We start from the raw sequence: 17,686 nt of genomic DNA, 5'->3' as shown, positions 1-17,686 counted from the left end.
GGCAGTTAGGGGGCTGTAGTCAGGGTCTGCAGTTAGGGCTCTGCAGTATGGGTGCTGAAGTTTGGGCTCTGCAGTATGGGGGCTGTAGTTAGGGCTCTGCAGTATGGGGGCTGTAGTTAGGGGGCTGTAGTTAGGGGGCTGCAGTCAGGGTCTGCAGTTAGGGGGCTGTAGTCAGGGTCTGCAGTTAGGGCTCTGCAGTATGGCGCTGTAGTTTGGGCCCTGCAGTTAGGGGGCTGTAGTTAGGGGGCTGTAGTTTGGGCTCTGCAGTTAGGGGGCTGTAGTTAGGGGGCTGTAGTTTGGGCTCTGCAGTTAGGGGGCTGTAGTTAAGGCTCTGCAGTTAGGGGGCTGTAGTTTGGGCTCTGCAGTTAGGGGGCTGTAGTTAGGGCTCTGCAGTAGAGGGGCTGCAGTTAGGGGGCTGTAGTTTGGGCTCTGCAGTTAGGGGGCTGTAGTTAGGGGGCTGTAGTTAAGGCTCTGCAGTTAGGGGGCTGTAGTTAGGGCTCTGCAGTAGAGGGGCTGCAGTTATGGGGCTGTAGTCTGGGCTCTGCAGTATGGGCGCTGTAGTTAGGGCTCTGCAGTATGGGGGCTGCAGTTAGGGGGGCTGTAGTAAAGGCTCTGCAGTATGGGGGCTGCAGTTAGGGGGCTGTAGTTAAGGCTCTGAAGTATGGGCGCTGTAGTTAAGGCTCTGAAGTATGGGCACTGTAGTTAGGGCTCTGCAGTATGGGGGCTGCAGTTAGGGGGCTGTAGTTAAGGCTCTGCAGTATGGGGGCTGCAGTTAGGGGGCTGTAGTTAAGGCTCTGAAGTATGGGCGCTGTAGTTAAGGCTCTGAAGTATGGGCTCTGCAGTTAGGGCTCTGCAGTTTGGGCTCTGCAGTATGGGGGCTGTAGTTAGGGCTCTGCAGTATGGGGGCTGTAGTTAGGGGGCTGCAGTATGGGGGCTGTAGTCAGGGTCTGCAGTTAGGGCTCTGCAGTATGGCGCTGTAGTTTGGGCCCTGCAGTTATGGGGCTGTAGTTAGGGGGCTGTAGTTTGGGCTCTGCAGTTAGGGGGCTGTAGTTAGGGGGCTGTAGTTTGGGCTCTGCAGTTAGGGGGCTGTAGTTAGGGGGCTGTAGTTAGGGGGCTGCAGTTAGGGGGCTGCAGTTAGGGGGCTGCAGTTAGGGGGCTGTAGTTTGGGCTCTGCAGTTAGGGGGCTGTAGTTAAGGCTCTGCAGTTAGGGAGTTGTAGTTAGGGGGCTGCAGTCAGGGGCTGTAGTTAGGGGGCTGCAGTTAGGGGCTGTAGTCAGGGTCTGCAGTTAGGGCTCTGCAGTATGGGGGCTGTAGTTAGGGCTCTGCAGTATAGGGGGCTGTAGTTAGGGGGCTGCAGTCAGGGGCTGTAGTTAGGGCTCTGCAGTATGGGCGCTGTAGTTTGGGCTCTGCAGTATGGGGGCTGTAGTTAGGGCTCTGCAGTATGGGGGCTGTAGTTTGGGCTCTGCAGTATGGGCGCTGTAGTTAGGGGGCTGCAGTTAGGGCTCTGCAGTATGGGGGCTGTAGTTAAGGCTCTGCAGTTAGGGGCTGTAGTTTGGGCTCTGCAGTTAGGGGGCTGTAGTTAGGGGGCTGTAGTTAAGGCTCTGCAGTTGGGGGGCTGTAGTTAGGGGGCTGTAGTTAAGGCTCTGCAGTTAGGGGGCTGTAGTTAGGGGGCTGTAGTTTGGGCTCTGCAGTTAGGGGGCTGTAGTTAAGGCTCTGCAGTTAGGGGGCTGTAGTTAGGGGGCTGTAGTTTGGGCTCTGCAGTTAGGGGGCTGTAGTTAGGGGGCTGTAGTTAAGGCTCTGCAGTTGGGGGGCTGTAGTTAAGGCTCTGCAGTTAGGGGGCTGTAGTTAGGGCTCTGCAGTAGAGGGGCTGCAGTTAGGGGGCTGTAGTTTGGGCTCTGCAGTTAGGGGGCTGTAGTTAGGGGGCTGTAGTTAAGGCTCTGCAGTTAGGGGGCTGTAGTTAGGGCTCTGCAGTAGAGGGGCTGCAGTTATGGGGCTGTAGTCTGGGCTCTGCAGTATGGGCGCTGTAGTTAGGGCTCTGCAGTATGGGGGCTGCAGTGAGGGGGCTGTAGTTAAGGCTCTGCAGTATGGGGGCTGCAGTTAGGGGGCTGTAGTTAAGGCTCTGAAGTATGGGCGCTGTAGTTAAGGCTCTGAAGTATGGGCACTGTAGTTAGGGCTCTGCAGTATGGGGGCTGCAGTTAGGGGGCTGTAGTTAAGGCTCTGCAGTATGGGGGCTGCAGTTAGGGGGCTGTAGTTAAGGCTCTGAAGTATGGGCGCTGTAGTTAAGGCTCTGAAGTATGGGCTCTGCAGTTAGGGCTCTGCAGTTTGTGCTCTGCAGTATGGGCGCTGTAGTTAAGGCTCTGCAGTTAGGGGGCTGTAGTTACAGTAGGGCTCTGCGTATGGGGGCTGTAGCTAGGGCTCTGCAGTATGGGGGCTGCAGTTAGGGGGCTGCAGTTAGGGGGCTGCAGTATGGGAGCTGTAGTTAGGGGGCTGCAGTCAGGGGCTGTAGTTAGGGGGCTGCAGTTAGGGGCTGTAGTTAGGGGGCGGCAGTTAGGGGGCTGTAGTCAGGGTCTGCAGTTAGGGCTCTGCAGTATGGGTGCTGAAGTTTGGGCTCTGCAGTATGGGGGCTGTAGTTAGGGCTCTGCAGTATGGGGGCTGTAGTTAGGGGGCTGTAGTTAGGGGGCTGCAGTCAGGGTCTGCAGTTAGGGCCCTGCAGTATGGGTGCTGAAGTTTGGGCTCTGCAGTATGGGGGCTGTAGTTAGGGCTCTGCAGTATGGGGGCTGTAGTTAGGGGGCTGCAGTCAGGGGCTGTAGTTAGGGGGCTGCAGTTAGGGGCCTGTAGTCAGGGTCTGCAGTTAGGGGGCTGCAGTATGGGGGCTGTAGTTTGGGCTCTGCAGTATGGGCGCTGTAGTTTGGGCTCTGCAGTATGGGCGCTGTAGTTAGGGGGCTGCAGTTAGGGGGCTGCAGTTAGGGGGCTGTAGTTAGGGCTCTGCAGTTGGGGGGCTGTAGTTAGGGCTCTGCAGTATGGGGGCTGTAGTTAGGGCTCTGCAGTATGGGGGCTGTAGTTAGGGCTCTGCAGTATGGGGGCTGTAGTTAAGGCTCTGCAGTTAGGGGGCTGTAGTTAAGGGTCTGCAGTATGGGGGCTGTAGTTAGGGGGCTGTAGTTTGGGCTCTGCAGTTAGGGGGCTGTAGTTAAGGCTCTGCAGTTGGGGGGCTGTAGGTAGGGAACTGTAGTTAAGGCTCTGCAGTTAGGGGGCTGTAGTTAGGGCTCTGCAGTAGAGGAGCTGCAGTTAGGGGGCTGTAGTTTGGGCTCTGCAGTTAGGGGGCTGTAGTTAGGGGGCTGTAGTTAAGGCTCTGCAGTTAGGGGGCTGTAGTTAGGGCTCTGCAGTAGAGGGGCTGCAGTTATGGGGCTGCAGTCTGGGCTCTGCAGTATGGGCGCTGTAGTTAGGGCTCTGCAGTATGGGGGCTGCAGTTAGGGGGCTGTAGTTAAGGCTCTGAAGTATGGGCACTGTAGTTAGGGCTCTGCAGTATGGGGGCTGCAGTTAGGGGGCTGCAGTATGGGGGCTGTAGTTAAGGCTCTGCAGTTAGGGGGCTGTAGTTACGGTAGGGCTCTGCGTATGGGGGCTGTAGCTAGGGCTCTGCAGTTAGGGGGCTGTAGCTAGGGCTCTGCAGTATGGGGGCTGTAGTTAGGGGGCTGCAGTTAGGGGGCTGCAGTTAGGGCTCTGCAGTTTGTGCTCTGCAGTATGGGGGCTGTAGTTAGGGCTCTGCAGTTAGGGGGCTGTAGTTAAGGCTCTGCAGTATGGGGGCTGTAGTTAAGGCTCTGCAGTTAGGGGACGGTAGTTAGGGCTCTGCAGTTAGGGGGCTGTAGTTAGGGGGCTGTAGTTAAGGCTCTGCAGTAGAGGGGCTGTAGTTAGGGGGCTGTAGTTTGGGCTCTGCAGTTAGGGGGCTGTAGTTAGGGGGCTGTAGTTAAGGCTCTGCAGTTGGGGGGCTGTAGTTAAGGCTCTGCAGTTAGGGGGCTGTAGTTAGGGCTCTGCAGTAGAGGGGCTGCAGTTAGGGGGCTGTAGTTAGGGGGCTGTAGTTAAGGCTCTGCAGTTAGGGGGCTGTAGTTTGGGCTCTGCAGTAGAGGGGCTGCAGTTAGGGGGCTGTAGTCTGGGCTCTGCAGTATGGGCGCATTAGTTAGGGCTCTGCAGTATGGGGGCTGTAGATAGGGCTCTGCAGTATGGGGGCTGCAGTTAGGGCTCTGCAGTATGGGGGCTGTAGTTAGGGCTCTGCAGTATGGGGGCTGCAGTTAGGGCTCTGCAGTATGGGGGCTGTAGTTAGGGCTCTGCAGTATGGGGGCTGCAGTTAGGGCTCTGCAGTTAGGGGGCTGTAGTTAGGGGGCTGTAGTTAAGGCTCTGCAGTTGGGGGGCTGTAGTTAAGGCTCTGCAGTTAGGGGGCTGTAGTTAGGGCTCTGCAGTAGAGGGGCTGTAGTTAGGGGGCTGTAGTTAAGGCTCTGCAGTTAGGGGGCTGTAGTTAGGGGGCTGTAGTTAAGGCTCTGCAGTTAGGGGGCTGTAGTTTGGGCTCTGCAGTAGAGGGGCTGCAGTTAGGGGGCTGTAGTCTGGGCTCTGCAGTATGGGCGCATTAGTTAGGGCTCTGCAGTATGGGGGCTGTAGTTTGGGCTCTGCAGTTAGGGGGCTGTAGTTAGGGGGCTGTAGTTAAGGCTCTGCAGTTGGGGGGCTGTAGTTAAGGCTCTGCAGTTAGGGGGCTGTAGTTAAGGCTCTGCAGTTAGGGGGCTGTAGTTTGGGCTCTGCAGTAGAGGGGCTGCAGTTAGGGGGCTGTAGTCTGGGCTCTGCAGTATGGGCGCATTAGTTAGGGCTCTGCAGTATGGGGGCTGTAGATAGGGCTCTGCAGTATGGGGGCTGCAGTTAGGGCTCTGCAGTATGGGGGCTGTAGTTAGGGCTCTGCAGTATGGGGGCTGCAGTTAGGGCTCTGCAGTATGGGGGCTGTAGTTAGGGCTCTGCAGTTAGGGGGCTGTAGTTAGGGGGCTGTAGTTAGGGCTCTGCAGTATGGGGGCTGTAGATAGGGCTCTGCAGTATGGGGGCTGCAGTTAGGGCTCTGCAGTATGGGGGCTGGAGTTAGGGCTCTGAAGTATGGGGGCTGCAGTTAGGGCTCTGCAGTATGGGGGCTGTAGTTAGTGCTCTGCAGTTAGGGGGCTGTAGTTAGGGGGCTGTAGTTAGGGCTCTGCAGTATGGGGGCTGTAGATAGGGCTCTGCAGTATGGGGGCTGCAGTTAGGGCTCTGCAGTATGGGGGCTGTAGTTAGGGCTCTGCAGTTAGGGGGCTGTAGTTAGGGGGCTGTAGTTACGGTTGGGCTCTGCGTATGGGGGCTGTAGTTAGGGGGCTGCAGTTAGGGGGCTGTAGTTAAGGCTCTGCAGTTAGGGGACGGTAGTTAGGGCTCTGCAGTTAGGGGGCTGTAGTTAGGGGGCTGTAGTTACGGTTGGGCTCTGCGTATGGGGGCTGTAGTTAGGGGGCTGCAGTTAGGGGGCTGTAGTTAAGGCTCTGCAGTTAGGGGACGGTAGTTAGGGCTCTGCAGTTAGGGGGCTGTAGTTAGGGGGCTGTAGTTACGGTTGGGCTCTGCGTATGGGGGCTGTAGTTAGGGGGCTGCAGTTAGGGGGCTGTAGTTAGGGCTCTGCAGTTAGGGGGCTGTAGTTAGGGGGCTGTAGTTACGGTTGGGCTCTGCGTATGGGGGCTGTAGTTAAGGCTCTGCAGTATGGGGGCTGCAGTTAGGGCTCTGCAGTATGGGGGCTGTAGATAGGGCTCTGCAGTATGGGGGCTGCAGTTAAGGCTCTGCAGTATGGGGGCTGCAGTTAAGGCTCTGCAGTATGGGGGCTGCAGTTAAGGCTCTGCAGTATGGGGGCTGTAGTTAAGGCTCTGCAGTATGGGGGCTGTAGTTAAGGCTCTGCAGTATGGGGGCTGTAGTTAAGGCTCTGCAGTATGGGGGCTGTAGTTAAGGCTCTGCAGTATGGGGGCTGTAGTTAAGGCTCTGCAGTATGGGGGCTGTAGTTAAGGCTCTGCAGTATGGGGGCTGTAGTTAAGGCTCTGCAGTATGGGGGCTGTAGATAGGGCTCTGCAGTATGGGGGCTGCAGTTAAGGCTCTGCAGTATGGGGGCTGTAGTTAGGGCTCTGCAGTTAGGGGGCTGTAGTTAGGGTGCTGTAGTTACGGTTGGGCTCTGCGTATGGGGGCTGTAGTTAGGGGGCTGTAGTTAGGGGGCTGTAGTTACGGTTGGGCTCTGCGTATGGGGGCTGTAGTTAAGGCTCTGCGTATGGGGGCTGTAGTTAGGGGGCTGTAGTTAAGGCTCTGCAGTTAGGGGACGGTAGTTAGGGCTCTGCAGTTAGGGGGCTGTAGTTTGGGCTCTGCAGTTAGGGGGCTGTAGTTTGGGCTCTGCAGTTAGGGGGCTGCAGTTTGGGCTCTGCAGTTAGGGGGCTGCAGTTTGGGCTCTGCAGTTAGGGGGCTGTAGTTAGGGGGCTGCAGTTTGGGCTCTGCACTGATGTTTGTGGCTGCCTGCAGATACTGCGCTGATTACAGAACATTAGTCCTCCATGTTCCGGTCCGTCTTCTGCTGACACCACGTTCAGTACAAAGCGACCTAAAAAGCCGCTACTGCAGGGGAACAACAAGTCTCAGCAGGCTCTGCCGTCACTACCACGGCGGAGCAGCACGTACCTGCACCCGGACCTCCTCCTTCTGTCCTGTGAGGTGTCAGGCTGCAGCGCTTGTCGTCTAGAATTGTCCCTTTGCTGCCACCGTAGTGTGGACGCTGAGCCCGTCACCATGACGACCGTTCACCGTACAACGACGCCCACGAATGATCACGTGATGACGCACTGATGTCATGGCAACAAGCTAAAAAGGCTCTTGCCTCAGCTGAGCGGCTGCTTTCTGCTGAAATGTCCCATTGCGGCTTCCGTAGAGCGAAGATTCACCTTTCAGTGTGTCACCATAACCCTCTGTTGTCATGGAAACAAAATTAAAGTTGGAATTAATTTTTTTTTTTTTTTTTTTTTAAATCTACATGTAAACAAATCACTTCCAATTTTCTAGCTTTGGGGGGATAGTGAGTTTATACATATATTAATACAGCCCTGGCGGTCGCCATGAGTAACGCAGTCCACCCCTAGCTCTGGTCGCTGCTGAATTCCAGACGCGGACCGTGGCGCTGCCGTCCCGTTATTTACATATGTGCCGAAGAGTTAAACATTTCCCCCGAACACGACCTGTACAGCAACACTTTTGTTTTTTCTGTCGCTGGGGATTTCTGGTCCGTGCGCCGGCGTCACATCAGCTCGTTACATCAAAGCCCCGAGCTCCTGAGTGCGCCATCGCCCCCGGACGCGTCTGTTCCATTAGTTTCGCGCCCCGTCCCGCTAATGTCCATAATTGTAATTACGATTTCTTGGCACGGTCGGCGCTGATCGCTTTAATGAAGGCGCATCAGATAATGACAGAGAACATCGTGCTCGGATAACGACGCCGCTAATCCCCCGCCGCCAGCTCCGGGGGTCTCAGTCATTAATGGTCACTCCTGTGACCACCTGAGCGGTCAAGGTCTCGGGATCAGGGAGCAGATCTCGAGCACACGCGGATTAGCGGATCGTTATAACGAGAGTCAGCCCGGACGTCTGGAAGATGACCGCTACGATCGCTGCCGCCACCATTCCTGGGGTCGCACTGGTCACGTTTTTTAGTGACTGGAGTTTATCCTGTTCCCGCCACCATCATTTTGCGCTTTTCCAAGTTCATTTTTTTTTTCCTCTTCTTCTTCCAAGAGCCATAACTTTTTCATTTTCCCGTCACCACAGCTTGTATTTTTGCAGGATGAATTGTAGCTGTGAATGATGCCATTCGTTTTACCATATAATGTACTAAAAACAAGAAAAATGTTCCAAATGGGGTAAAATTGCAGAAAAAAAAAATTTTAGAGGTAAAAAAAATGCCACAATTTTTTTTTTTTAAATTAATTTTTTTTTAGGGGGGGGGGGGGTTTAAGTCTTTTATTGCGCTGTAAAAAATAAAATGACCTGGAGGCTTCCGGTCAGTCCGAATACGACGACGACGACAAGCTTGTCTGTTTTTTATTACTATATTGTACTGGGTAAACAATTGCAATGTGTGACGCCATTTTACGAGATTCGTCATCTTTATGTTTTTCCATCCATGGAGCAGGGCGAGGACTTGTTTCCTGCAAACTGAGCCATGGCTTTTTATAAAGACCTTTTTGGGGTACATAAGACAGTTTGATCGCTTTTTGTTGCATCTTTTGGGAGAAGTGCATTGACTGAAAAAGACAATTCAGGAGTTTCAATCTATTTTCGGGCATCAGACTTCTTAGAGAAACAATGATGCCAAAAAAGTTTATATATATATATTTTTTTTTATTGAAAAACAGTAAGTAACTCCTTCTCATCTACAGCACCATGGAATGAAAACAACATTATTATATTTTTTTTAAATTAATTTTTACTTTACGTTTTAGCCCATTGGAGGGACCAGCTCATCTAATATATACTGCAAGATTAGAGTATTGCAGTATACAGTAACATTTCTGATCTCCTATGAAGCCCAGTCACAGGGGCCTTCAGTTCGCCCCTGACTATGTAACCTAGAGCGAGGCGGTTGCCTTTTCCCTTCTTCTTAGGCTACTTTCACATTAGCGTTTTTTAGCGCCGCGCTTCGTGCGCAATAGAAACGCATGCAAAAGACGTATCATGCGTTTTGCACGCGTTTGCTTTTTTTTGGCGCATGCGTTCTAACTACTTTCTAGCCATGTTAACTCTTAAAACGCATGCGATTTTAAACGCAGGCGTGCGCATGTCCACAACGATACGCCGGTGGATTCAGCCGGCCAGGACCAGATGTTCCAGAGTTCAGTGAGGTAGACCATAGCTCATAAATAAGCGTATATTTACTGAAGAATAACTTATGAGGAACTTTGTACAGCAGATGGTAGGCTGGTTTCACATTCGCGCTTTTTAAGCGCACGCACGGCCGGGGGTAGCTCCGCCCCCGAGCCGGCTCTCTGCCCGGCGTGCCCGCCCCTTCCTTGTAGCGCCGCCTCCTAGCGCACAGCGGCGCCTGCGATCGGCGCACCCTATCTTTAGCATAGGGTGCGCAGATCGTGCGCAGGCCGTGCGCTAGTTGCGCTTTGACCTGCGCTGCGCACTTTTGACGGTGCGCCGTGCGCGCCAAAATCCGAAAAGTTTGATTTTGGCGCGCACGGCGCACCGTCAAAAGTGCGCAGCGCAGGTCAAAGCGCAACTAGCGCACGGCCTGCACACGATCTGCGCACCCTATGCTAAAGATAGGGTGCACCGATCGCAGGCGCCGCTGTGCGCTAGGAGGCGGCGCTACAAGGAAGGGGCGGGCACGCCGGGCAGAGAGCCGGCTCGGGGGCGGAGCTACCCCCGGCCGTGCGTGCGCTTAAAAAGCGCGAATGTGAAACCAGCCGTAGGCATTCATCTTCATAGTCATTGCTGTTTTGACATGGAGGTCATCACACACTTTCCCTTCTCTTTCCAGGAGTCGCTCTCGCTTTCTACTTCGCTTAGCTCTTCTGCCTCAGCACAGCCCAGCACATTATCCCGGAAGCCTCCTCGTCCCCGATATCTGCACTACAGTCCAGAAAGCAAAATATACTTCCACCCATGGTTCTGCGTCCGTCTCCCCTTAGGGGAGTTTTCTCTGCCAATATGGCCGATACTTAGCTTTACGCTCTATTGACGCCTCTGCACCACCTCACGGGGCCTTTCCTCATCGTCTCATTTATCCTTCCTCTTCCATCCTGTTACCTGACTGACGGACAACTCTGTACTGTCCCGTTAGGCTTCCTGCCCCAGGTCCCGATACTACTCCCTTTTTGTCATCTGGACCGATCCAGAACACTAATCACTTCCTTCTCTTTGTCGCTTCTCCCGTAGGAGCTTACTACCTGCCTCAGTCATCTCCTTCTTGTCTTGCAACAAATACACCCACTGCATGCAGTTCTGCTACTCAGCTAGTTGGAGGTCTGCTACTGCTGCAGGCTCATCCCTTTCTAACTCCACTGTATTCACACTTAGCCTTCCCACTCTGGGCTAGTCCCAACTATTAACTCTATCTCTGTCAACTACAGTGCCTTGTGAAAGTATTCGGCCCCCTGGAACTTTTCAACCTTTTCCCACATATCATGCTTCAAACATAAAGTTACCAAATATAAATTTTTGGTGAATAATCAACAAGTGGGACACAATTGTGAAGTTGAACAAAATTTATTGGTTATTTTACATTTTTGTGGAAATTCAAAAACTGAAAAGTGGGGCGTGCAATATTATTCGGCCCCTGTAACTTAATACTTTGTTGCGCCAACCTTTTGCTGCGATTACAGCTGCAGTCGCTTGGGGTATGTCTCTATCAGTTTTGTACATCGAGAGACTGAAATTCTTGCCCATTCTTCTTTGGCAAACAGCTCGAGCTCAGTGAGGTTGGATGGAGATCGCTTGTGAACAGCAGTTTTCAGCTCTTTCCACAGATTCTCGATTGGATTCAGGTCTGGACTTTGACTTGACCATTCTAACACCTGGATACGTTTATTTGTGAACCATTCCATTGTAGATTTTGCTTTATGTTTGGGATCATTGTCTTGTTGGAAGACAAATCTCCGTCCCAGTCTCAGGTCTTTGCAGACTCCCAACAGGTTTTCTTCAAGAATGGTCCTGTATTCGGCTCCATCCATCTTCCCATCAATTTTAACCATCTTCCCTGTCCCTGCTGAAGAAAAGCAGGCCCAAACCATGATGCTGCCACCACCATGTTTGACAGTGGGGATGGTGTGTTCAGGGTGATGAGCTGTGTTGCCTTTACGCCAAACATATCGTTTGGCATTGTTGCCAGAAAGTTCGATTTTGGTTTCATCTGACCAGAGCACCTTCTTCCACATGTTTGCTGTGTCTCCCTGGTGGCTTGTTGCAAACTTTAAATGACACTTTTTATGGATATCTTTGAGAAATGGCTTTCTTCTTGCCACTCTTCCATAAAGGCCAGATTTGTGGAGTGTACGACTGATTGTTGTCCTATGGACAGACTGTCCCACCTCAGCTGTAGATCTCTGCAGTTCATCCAGAGTGATCATGGGCCTCTTGGCTGCATCTCTAATCAGTCTTCTCCTTGTTTGAGATGAAAGTTTAGAGGGACGGCGGGGTCTTGGTAGATTTGCAGTGGTATGATACTCCTTCCATTTCAATATGATCGCTTGCACAGTGCTCCTTGGGATGTTTAAAGTTTTGGAAATCATTTTGTATCCAAATCCAGCTTTAAACTTCTCCACAACAGTATCACGGACCTGCCTGTAGTGTTCCTTGGTCTTCATGATGCTCTCTGTGCTTCAAACAGAACCCTGAGACTATCACAGAGCAGGTGCATTTATACAGAGACTTGATTACACACAGGTGGATTATATTTATCATCATTAGTCATTTAGGACAACATTCGATTATTCAGAGATCCACAATGAACTTGGGTCGCCCTCACACCCAGGGCAGCGGGGTACCCGGTACGGAGCCGGTGTCAGGGGGATGTGTCACAGCAGCATTGACCCGGTCCGTGGCCCTGGGCGCCCAATATCAATGGCGGTGATGTTAATAGTATAGTTTATATGGATAGTTCGTGACGCCACCCGTGGTGTTTGGCAAGTAAGATGTTGAGCCAACGCTGCATGCAGATCCACTGAGACTGATGGTGTGGTGCAGCAAAGATGGTGTAGCTCCCCACAGGTGGAGCTGTAGTCCCAGGGCAGTGTAGGTGCAATGGATGAGGAGAGGCACAGAATGGTATAGATGCTGGTACCCAGATGTAGCGGTGCTGAAGGTGTTAGCGGCGAATGAATGGAGGACACCAGGGCTTGCAGTTTCAAAGCTTTACTCACAGTTCGTGGTCCCCACTGGTGCTTGCCTCCATGCCGTGTCCTCCGAGGTAGAGACTCAATCAACTTCCCAGGCAAGTCAGGGTTCTCCTCTCCAACACTCCGCCAACATGTGCCTTTCCTGAACGACTCCTCTATTGCGCCTTTTAGTGTGAAGAACTCCAGTACCGTGGTTACTCTGAAGTTCCTCCTGTCAGATGTTCCTAGAACCTTACTTGTATGACAGACAGCTGTAGCCCGATCAGGGACCTCCTGGATCCCGGCTCTCTATCCGTGTTGCTGTTGTGTCCCAAGTCTCAGATAGGAGTAGTGCATTTACAGCCAACTACTCCACCGGTGTCTGCTGCAGAACCATAAGTGTCCATACAACCTCGGGGACCGGGCCCCGGCCTTGCGTTGAGAACCTATAGGCAGGGTTCCTCTTCCATCCCACAACTCCTCTCTGTTCTCCTACTCCTTCGTTCCGCGCTGTTCCTTCTCTCTCTTATGGAAGCTTAGGTTGCAGGTCTACGTCTTTCTCCTTCTCTTCTCTTTCCCGTGCCAGCTGGCTCTTTCCCGTGCCAGCTGGCTCAGGTCCCTTCACTGGCTCCCAATTGCCCAGAGACTCCATTACAAAACCCTAACCATGACATACAAAGCCATCCACAACTTGTCTCCTCCATACATCTGTGACCTTGTCTCCCGGTACTTTCCTGCACGCAACCTCCGATCCTCACAAGATCTCCTTCTCTACTCCCCTCTTATCTCCTCTTCCCACAATCACATACAAGATTTCTCTCGCGCATCACCCCTACTCTGGAACTCTCTACCACAACATATCAGACTCTCACCTACCATCGAAACCTTCAAAAAGAGCCTGAAGACCCACCTCTTCCGACAAGCCTATAACCTGCAGTAACCACCGATCGACCAAACTGCTGCACGACCAGCTCTACCCTCGCCTACTGTATTATCACCCATCCCTTGAAGATTGTGAGCCCTCGCGGGAGGGTCCTCTCTCCTCCTGTACCAGTTATGACTTGTATTGTTTAAGATTATTGTACTTGTTTTTATGTATACCCCCCTCACATGTAAAGCGCCATGGAATAAATGGCGCTATAACAATAAATAATAATAATAATAATAATAATAAGCTGCAGTGTGATCAGTGCTGAATTATCCTGTGTGTGGGGTGCAGGTGTTGGAGTGTGGAAAGGAGTTCCCTACTTACCCAGGCGGTGGGGCACTACACCTTAGGAGAAGGTGCAGTACCTCTGTGGCGACTGAGCCTCAGGGGCGCCACAAACTTCTGGAGTGAGTTTGCTGCACTGAAAGTAAAGGGGTCGAATAATATTGCACGCCCCACTTTTCAGTTTTTGAATTTCCAAAAAAATTTTAAATAACCAATAAATTTCAAGCAACTTCACAATTGTGTCCCACTTGTTGATTCTTCACCAAAAATTTACATTTGGTATCTTTATGTTTGAAAAATGATATGTGGGGAAAGGTTGAAAAGTTCCAGGGGGCTGAATACATTTGCAAGGCACTGTACCTGTGGTTGGGCAGAACACACCCTATTACTGTCAATATAAAACATTAAACATTCCAAATACCATATAATATTACATCACTTCACATATCTTCAAGGGGAAGTGTGGGCAACACCTCCATTTCTTCACAGCCGCCATTGAAAGCTATCGGTTCCTGCAATTCCTGGAGACTTCTAAAATAAGGGGAGACAGAGAAGTCTGGAAGAGGAGGGGACAGAGGAGTCTGAAACACAAGAGGACAGAGGAGCCTGGAAGAGTAGGGGTCAGTGAAGTCTGGAAAAAGAGTGGAGTCTGGAAGAGGAGGGGAAAGAGGAGTCTGGAAAATGAGGGGGCAAAGGAATGTGCAAGAGGGCAGGACAGAGGAATCTGGAGGAGGATAAAGGACTCTGGAGGAAAATAGAGGATGACAGTAGCCTGGAAGAGGAGGGGACATAGAGATCTGGAGGAGGACAGAGGAGTTTGGATCAGGACAAAGAAGTCTGGAAGAGGACTGAGAAGTCGGAGGAGGAGGAGACAAATGAGTCTAAAGGAGATGGGCACAGAGGAGTCTGGAAACCAGAGTCTGGCAGCACCTCTCTTATAAAGAACACAGGAGCATAATATATCTTATAAAAGACCAGAAATCCATAACCTTTCAAATACCTCCCAACTTTTGAAGAATAAAAAGAGAAATCATGCCTAGCCTTCCTCGGAAACATTTTGGTCACGCCCCTTGCCACACCCCACTCCCATTTACTATTATTTTCTCCCCCAGCCGGAGGAGTTGTCAGAGGGACGCTGGCACAGAGGGACATTCAGCAGAAGATAGTGACTGCAGGGCGTAGACCAAAATCCAGAACTGTCCGCTGTATCCAGGACAGTTGGGACTAGAGGATCGATTCACAGGACTCCAATTCAGCGTCCAGATCAGTGCTACCTGGCAGCTGGACGGGAGGCCCGAATCCCTAACCTCCCGGCATCTCCGGCGCGGCTTTTGATTAGTCAGAGCAGAGTGGACCTGTGGATCTATTTTTGTTTAATTCATTCACAGTCGGAGCCGCCAGAACTTTCTAATTTTTATGTAAGCTTCACTATATCATACCTGGCTTTTTTCTGTATGCAAGGCTGTGTCCACACAGTGCATAAATACTGTGGGTTTTTTTGCAGATTAACTCACCAAAGTATGTAATAACAATCTTCTTTGACTATTGCCTTTTTGTTCTGCCCTTTTCCCATTATTTGATGCGGTTTTGGTGCAGATGTGAAGTTGCATTTGTGGTTTTTTATTGTGCAGAAAAGCTTTGATTCTGCACTTTAAAAAAAAGTATCTGCAGTTTTTTTAGACAAGAGAGAAAAAAGCACCAAAATCACAGTTCGGCAGCGTCTTTAGACCACCGGGTGCGCAGTTTTCATGGAATAACATCCACTTTACTTGGACAGTTAAACTGCAGGATTTCCGTGCAAAAAGAAAAAAATGCAGCATTCAATAAAGTCAGAGTTTGAGTCCGATGTCATTGTCAGTCCTGGAAGATACCGTTCGCTGTGGTTTTGTAACAATTCCCTAAACGGAGGGACACAAATGACACATTTAGTCCTCTTATTCGATTATTCCTTTTTATTCTATGTACTGAAATTGTATATGCAGCATTGCTTTGTGCATTTTGTAACATCTTTGTATATTTTTTATAAACACTGCCTACTTTTTTGGATCAAATATATGAATGGTTCTGTTCCTCTTGTTCTGTAAACCGCACCCCTGAAGCCATATGTTACCTGTAACGGGTGTCCAATCAACCTGTATAAACTATTGGTGGTGGCAGCTAGTGGTTCTTTTTGTTATTGTGGAGATGGCAGTGACCATTCTGGGGTATATGTATATTTTCCATGTGTTTGAATTCGATGTGTATAAACCATACATTCACTGTCAGATCCCATTAACCGTGCTAGTGGTGAAAACAGCTGCGGTCTCGTCCATCACTCGTCAGTCAATTGCATAATTGTCCTGACTATTGGAGGCGGCTGAGTGTTGGTTCTTGACTATTGCTATGACCCATAAGATCTGCTGTGATTCCCCAGCTGTGTTTTTGCGACAGTCAGTTACCAGATCAGAACCAGGAAGGAAAAAAAAGTAAAGAGAAAGAGACAAGATAATGGTCAGTAAACCAGTTGAGATCATAAACCAGAAAATCCACAAGAAAATAGAAACTGAAAATCAAGGTGTGTGAACCAAGTGTAGGGGTTTAGAAGGAGATACTGAGTCAAGGAAAGTTAATGCAAACAGTAATGAATATGAATTTTTGTATGGTTAGATGTTTTAAAAAGTTTTTGGATTTTATCCTCATGGTTGTTTTGTGTCTCCGTTTTCCTGGAGTTTCTAACTCACAGCAGTTCCCGGGGATTCGGGAAGTCTGTCCATAAGGGAACCATTACAAGGCATAGGGATATATTTGCAGCAATTTGGGTAAGGTATAGTTAACATTTGGGATTAGCGCACATATGGGAAGGGGTTAGATCAGATTAGAAGGAAAAGCACTTCCTGCTCCTAGTCAGTCAAGTTCAGAGAGAGTTCAGTCGCTGAGAGTCTTGGACACTGTGAGGGTTCAAGTTCAAGTAAAAGCTGCGATGGGTCCTAAAAGTACCAAGCTTCAAGCCAGCAAGAGAGCACATCGAGAGGCTAACAAATATCCCCGGTCCGGGGACTATGGCCCAGAAGAGGCATTGAAGTGCATGTCTCGTTCTTTCCAAAGAGAAGGGAACAGGTTGGGGAAGAGTTATGGGAAACGGTGGCAAGCCTCAGAATAGCTGGGTCACTGAACAGGGAGTCCCTGGTACCAACAGGAGCTGTTGAGGCGGAGTCCGGTTGGGCAGAACGGAGGCAAAAACTGTTAGCATACTGTCCTGTCGCTGTCAGACTCAGGGCCTGCTGTTCCGGCTTCGGCCACTAGGAGGGGCCGCACTGGCACGTCGCCGCCAGACTCGGGGCCTGCTGTTCTGACTTCAGCCACTAGGAGGGGCCGGACTGGCACGTCGCCGCCAGACTCGGGGCCTGCTGGTCTGGCTTCGGCCACTAGGAGGCGCCGGACTGGCACGTCGCCGCCAGACTCGGGGCCTGCTGTTCCGGTCTCGGCCACTAGGAGGCACCGGACCGTCGCCGTCGGACTCGGGGACGGCTGTTCCTGCCTCGGCCACTGGGAGACGCCGTGGTTCACCCCTGGGTGAGGGTGGTGACGGAGAAGAGGCTCCTGTGCAGGCATCTGGTGGGTGCAGGCTCTGCCCCTCTGTCAGTCATGTAGGGCTTACTGCATCACCATCTGGCCTGGTCCTGGGGGCGGTCCTAATTACATCATCAGTCTGGCAACCTGTGAGGGAAGACCTGATCCCTCAAATACCTTGGGACGGGTCTTGCAAGCCGCCGGATATATTCTTGGTTCCCCTGCGTGTTACTGTGTGAATTGCTATAGTTAACTCTGACCTCAGCCTGGATTTCTGACCACTCTATTGGCTGCCGTTTTTGCACCCCTGCCTCTCTTCCGATTTTTTGACGCTGACCTTCGCTTGGATTCCTGACCCTTCTGCTGCCTGCTGATTCTGTACCTTTGCTGCCCTTCTGGTTTTACTGACCTTGGCCCAGACTTTTGACTCTTCTTCTGCCTACTGATTTTGCACCTCTGCTGCCCTCCGGCCTCCGACTCCTGCCTCCTGACCACGATTACGGGTTTTAATTTTAACCCTTTGGCAGCCGTCCTGCTCTGGTCCACTGCTCCACCAGACAGCTACCTCCTGGGCCTTGCTACAATTCCAGATCCCTGTATAGGGGTTAAGGGTCTTGGGGTTACTCAGGGTGCTGTTCCTACTGCAGCCCAGATTCGCAGATGGCCATCACACATACCAGGCAAAGGGAATATCAAAGTGGACTCTGTCCCATACTGTATGCCACAGCCGAATGTACCTGATCTTGTTGAAGCAGACCCAAGGTCTCCTGTTACGTGTGCAGCTGTATGGATGGGGAGGTAACAAGGACCCCCGAATGACATGTGAGTACAGGACGAATACTACAGTGTGGCGCCCCTGAGGCTTCAGTCGCCACAGAGGTACTGCACCTTCTCCTAAGGTGTAGTGCCCCACCATCCAGGTAGGGTGGGAACTCCTTTCCACGCTCCACACCTGCATTCCACACACAGGATAGTTCAGTGGGGCCACCTAACAGCTTCAGGCTGGGGGTAGCAGAGCACCCCTCGTGGAACCCTTCTTCG

The 17,686-nt window shown here is 51.5% G+C and overlaps 1 protein-coding gene across 2 annotated transcripts in view; it reads right to left on the bottom strand.

Annotated features, from left to right (window-relative positions):
- TEX55 (testis expressed 55) overlaps window positions 1-6,930 on the bottom strand; it is a 77,391-nt gene extending 70,461 nt beyond the window's left edge. The window contains exon 1 of one of the 2 annotated variants that reach the window (XM_073577090.1): window positions 6,696-6,930. The gene's annotated coding sequence lies outside the window, so the exon portion shown is untranslated. The remainder of the gene's footprint in view (window positions 1-6,695) is intronic. The other variant, XM_073577089.1, reaches the window with a different exon arrangement.
- Between the last annotated feature and the right edge of the window lie 10,756 nt (window positions 6,931-17,686).

Source organism: Dendrobates tinctorius, unplaced genomic scaffold, assembly GCF_039654945.1.
Source record: "Dendrobates tinctorius isolate UK_male_01 unplaced genomic scaffold, ASM3965494v1 ptg000054l, whole genome shotgun sequence".
In the NCBI taxonomy this organism is placed as follows: domain Eukaryota; kingdom Metazoa; phylum Chordata; class Amphibia; order Anura; family Dendrobatidae; genus Dendrobates; species Dendrobates tinctorius.
This window is presented reverse-complemented; position numbering and strand designations above follow the sequence as displayed.